This window comes from Diceros bicornis, chromosome 21 (genome assembly GCF_020826845.1).
Source record: "Diceros bicornis minor isolate mBicDic1 chromosome 21, mDicBic1.mat.cur, whole genome shotgun sequence".
Lineage (NCBI taxonomy): Eukaryota > Metazoa > Chordata > Mammalia > Perissodactyla > Rhinocerotidae > Diceros > Diceros bicornis.
Window position 1 is genome coordinate 16,953,466 of NC_080760.1, and position 5,700 is coordinate 16,959,165.

A 5,700-nucleotide genomic window follows, 5' to 3' on the forward strand; every position below is an offset into this window, starting at 1 on the left:
ATGTATATGCTTTGTGAAAAGTTGGAAAATGCGTATGCTTTGAGAAAGGACTTTGCCATCCGGATATTACTTTATTTTTTCTGCATGCTGGTCTGCAGCATTTCAGAGTGATCTTGAAGGAATAGCAACAGATAGATGTGATAGGACAGAATTAACACAAGGCTCTCCTTTGGTTTTTCTTCACCAAAATCACTGCTCCAAGTTTCTGAGAACTCTACAGGCACCTGCATTTATTGTGCTTCTGGTTTTGACTTGCACGGAATTAGAAGTGACAGGCTGCATTCCCTGTTAGATCAAATACTAACAAGTTCATCTGATATTCATTGGTTCAGTTCACTGACTCACCCCTTATTGTTAAGCAATTAAAGCTATCATATTCATTATTATCAACTATTACTTATTCAGTGGCGAGATTAGGAAGTGGCCCATTAGTAATTTAGAACTCTATTTGTCTAACTCAGCCTTCACATTCTTAAGTCACCCTGGACATTAAACGTGCTCACAAATATGGTGGGGAGAGGGAGAGACAGTGAATCCAAGTAAAAAGACCCTGTAAACTCAGTGAATGTTGGTGGCCTTTCAGCTAACTAAACACACATACACCTATACAAGAATTCTCAACCTTTAAGGACAAGAGCGAATGATGCTACTTATTTATCTCCACCCTTTCTGCCTCCACAGGAATAAAGAATCTGAAATATTTCTCCTGTACCCTTTCTGTTCAAACTAGGAATCCTTCAGACTATACCGGATTAAAAATAAGCCAGAAAGGGGCCAGCCGGTGGCATAGCGGTTAAACGTGCGTGTGCTCCACTGCTGTGGCCTGGGCTTCGGATCCTGGGGGCGCACTGACTTACCACTTGTCAAGCCATGCTGTGGCAGCCTCCCGTATGAAGTGGAGGAAGATGGGCACCGATGTTAGCCCAGGGCCAATCTTCCTCAGCAAAAAGAGGAGGATTGGTGACAGATGTTAGCTCAGGGCTGATCTTCCTCACAAAAAAAATAAAAAAGCCAGAGAAACACTTTCTTCTATCTTTTTAACCATTTTTTTCCATCCAAGGAAACATATATTTTTAATATTCTTGGATATAAAGAACCCAGAGTACTTTATTCACTATTTTACTGTGGAAGATTGACACTTTGGAAAGTAGAGTGGTGTCCATAAAGGTTCGTCTTTTTGGCTATTTTATATTTCTTAGAATCCGTTTTTGAAAGTTTAGTACAAATGACATTCTCGTGTTTCTAAGTGTCCACAAAAGTATGACACTTTACGTATTATTTTCAATAATTTGAAAAGCCTGCCGTGTACTTTTACCCTTAATAGAGCTGTAATGCACAGGCTAAGATGTCAGTGTTATTTGCTTTTAACCAGAATTAATCAACTTAATACTGTAACACTATTTGTCACGCTGATCAGAAAATGTCACTGATTACTTAATGGAGAAATAGATAATAAATACAAATTTCTGACAACATCAAAACATGGGTGTGTCGAAGAAAAATGATAAAAGGAGTCCTTGGAGGTGAAAAGATTTATGAACTACTGCCTTCAAGATATAACACATCAAAGTACTATTGGCCTTTAAAATCACAGTATCAGTTATCATCAGGTATTATCAAGATAAGACTAAAGGAATAAGACAGCACAGGTAATTGCTAAGAAGGAGAGAAGTCAGGGAGAGGGGAAGTAGGGTAAGCACTGTATATTAGTCTAGATAATTTTGTAATCAACAGAAACAAACTAGCTCAGTTAAACAGAAAAGGAATTTATTTTGTAGTTCACCAAATGAACAAGAAGTCTGGAGAGCAAGACCCAGATCTGCATATACTGGGCATGGGAGAAGTGGAAGCATTTATTAATCACTGGTTCAGAACACGCTCTGCAAACCACAGGGCAGCACCCCAACCTTCAAAGATGTTTAATCTTGGCTGGTGCCATAACTGAGTGTTTAATGTGCCATTCCATCATTTTATAGGTTTAGCTTCTGGATGATGAGATATATGGAAAGACCAGTAAATCACGTAGAAATTAACCTGTTCTCTTACTTGTCTCACACTAAAGTGAGTTCTTTGATAAGATACAATGCTGAATGTAATGTTTTGATGGATGTGTAATGTCTTGATGATATCATCCACTCATCCACTAATGGATGGTGTTGGCAGAGGCATGATGGGCAGGAAAAGCAAATCTAATCAAGTGTCTGTTACAGTAGAGATTATTTACTATCCCCAAAGAGGGCCAAGCATTATTCCATGAGGTGGCTGATAGGTCCTTTAGAAGAATGGGTACCATTTCAGAGGCTTAGAGTTGGTCACTCTTTTTTTTTTTTGCTTGAGGAAGATTGTCACTGAGCTAACATCTGTGCCAGTCTTTCTCTGCTTTATGTATGGGATGCTGCCACAGCATGGCTTGATGAGCGGTGCGTAGTTCTGCGCCCGGGACCCAAACCTTTGAACCCACGAGCCCTGGGTCGCAGAAGCGGAGCACACCAACTTAACCACTACGCCACCGGCCTGACCCCCAGTTGATCACTCTTGCTGCTGCTGGCAAATTGGGCACTCAGCCAGGTAAACCATGGGAAGTGAAGGAACATGGTGTTGAGCCCATACCTGCCTTCTATCCCTACCCCTATGGCCATTTTATTCCTGAGCCCATTGCCAAGCCCTGGGGTGGCTCCTGAGAAAGACTATTATTATTCACCTGATTATAAAATGTTTCCTCTGAAGAAAATGGAAGAGACCATGGCTTGACTGACAAATTATACCTGAGGAAAAATAAGATAACCCAGGCAACTCCTAAAACATAATTGATGGGGAAAAGGGGGAACTTAACTGGGCTAAGTAAGCCCTGGTTTAGCATGAAAGCATTAAGACTCACAGAATTTCAAGTTATGTATTTACATGTGACTGATCTGTGAGTTATTGCATTTCTTTTTGGGAAGAATGAAGTTTTGAAAAATTTTCAACTAGCTAAATAAAATGAAATATGACTTGAACTTTAAAAATGAAAAAGCGTATCCTCTAGGGCCGGCCCAGTGGCATAGCGGTTAAGTTCACACACTCCGCTTTGGTGGCCCAGGGTTCACCAGTTTGGATCCTGGGCGTGGACCTACTCATCACTTATTAAGCCTTGCTGAGGCGGCATCCCACATAGCAGAGCTACAACTCTACAACTATGATACACAACTATGTACTGGGGCTTTGGGGAGAAAAAAGAAAAAAAAAAGGAGGAAGATTGGCAACAGATGTTAGCACAGGGCCAATCTTCCTCAAACAAACAAACAAACAAAAAAGAGCATCCTCTGAAAAGGGAGCCTGCTATGGACTGACTTTTGCCCCCACCCCCACCCCCAATTCATATGTTGAAGCCCTAGCCCCCAATGTGACTCAATCTGGATGTAGGTTCTTTAGGAGGTAATTAAGGTTATAAGAGGTCATAAGGGTGGGGCCCTAATCCCTTAGGACTGTGGCCTTGTACGAAGAGCAAGGTAGCCCTTTCCCCATAAGGAGGACATCTGCCATCCAGAAAGAGAGCCGTCACCAGAAACCAAATTGACCAGCACCTTGATCTTGGACTTCCCAAGCTCCAGCACGGTTAAGAAATAAATTTCTGTTGTTTAAGCCACGCAGTCTATGGTATTTTGTTATGGCAGCCCAAGCTGACTAATACAGGGCCTTTTAATAGCATTTATATAAGACAAATATTCCCCAAATCTAGGCCCATTCTGAAAGGTCCATCCACATTCCTCTCCCCTAAAGTTTCTTGCACCAATCCTGTAATCTTGTTCTTTCCAAGTCCCTGACTTGAATCAAGCCAAACCATTAGCCACTTTCAGAGTACTTCTTTTTCCTTAGGGCACAGTAACCCTGGGTAGAAGATAATGTTATGAATGGTCTTTCCTCAAAGGTCTCCAGTCTCCTCTTCATTCAGAGGGATTTGTGAACTGATTGCTGTGTGGCCCAGGCTTTATCAGGCCTGCATTGCAGGAGGGAGAGGGAAAAGAGGGAGAAAGAGAAAGGAGAGAGGTGATCAGGAGGGGGAGAGTGGAGGGAAGGAAGGAATGGAGGGAGGGAAGGAGGAAGGGAGAGAGAGACTTCTAAGCATATGGTAAAGGCCATAGCTTTGTATCCCATGAAGATTATAGGGAAATATACTTAATTTTAGGATCAAAATAATGATGGTGTTATGGGCTGAATTTTGTCACCCCAAAATTCATGTGTTGAAGTCCTAGCCCCCTGTACCTCATAATGTGGCTATATTTGGAGATAGAGCCTTAATTTAAAGAGGTAATTAAGGTAATATGAGGTCATATGGGTGAGCCCCAAACCAAGATAACTGGTTTCCTTATAAGCAGAAGAGATTAGGACACAGACACGCAAGGTGGGAAGACCACATGAAGACACAAGGAGAAGACTGCCATCAACCAGCCAAGGAGAGAGGCCTCAAAATGAAACTAACCCTCCAACACCATGACTCAGACTTGTAGCCTCAGAACTGTGAGGAAAAAATTTCTAAGTCACCCAGTCTGTGGTACTTTATTATGGCAGCTCTAACAAACTAACACAGATGGTTAACATAACCCACTGAATAATGTAAGAATTCATGAGTACTTACTGATATAAGTGAATAATAAATGGAGAAAAATGGAAAGTGTTCTCTGACACTAGAATGCCAACTAATAAATGTAGAAGGAACAATGTAATTAGAAAATCACCATTTGATAACCATCATAAAAATAATTGGTCCAATGATTGGATTAAGAAAATGTGGTATATATATACAATGGAATACTACTCAGTCATTAAAAAAAGACAAAATCGTCCCATTTGCAACAACATGGATGGGCTTGGAGCGTATTATGTTAAGTGAAATAAGCCAGAAAGAGAAAGACAAACCACTGTATGATCTCACTCATATGTGAAATATAAACCAACACATGGACAGAGAAAACTGTATTGTGGTTACCAGGGGAACGGGGGTGGGGGGTGGGCACAAGGGGTGAAGGGAGTCATATATATGGTGATGTACAACCCAAAATTTCACAATGTTAAAAACTATTAAAACATCAATAAAAAATAATAATTGGTCCAAGCAATAATAATAATATATGCTAGAAGTGGTAGGTAGATAAAAGTTTGATGGGAAATAGGATGTTTAGTCTTAAAGTCTCTCCCCGTAAATTACAAAGAGTGAAACAGTAACTTTCCAGTGGAGAAAGCTGGCAGACACTCCCTTAACTACAACCGGAACGACAGGACAAACTGACATCATGTGCCTCTTGATATGAATACACAGACCCCATAACTTCTGTATATTCCAGCCCAAAGTGCATCGCCTGAAAACATTCACAAGGAAACATCAGACAAACCCAAACTGAGAAAGGTTCTACAAAATAAATGGCCTGTTCTCTTAAAAAATATCACGGTCATGAAAGACAAAGCAAGACTGAGGGAACCAGAGTGCTTCAGATCAAAGCAAACTAAAGAGCGGTACGACAACTAAACGCAACGTGTGGTCCTAGACTGGACAATTGACCAAAATTGAATAGAGGGTGGATTAAATAGTACCCTATCAACATAAGAATAAGACTGTCATTGCATAGCAAATCGAGTCTACCAATCAATAGCCACTGGCTACAATCGCCTCCTCCCCTCCCCAGCTATTTAGTGATGATTCAGATGAGCCCTCCCAGCCCTTCA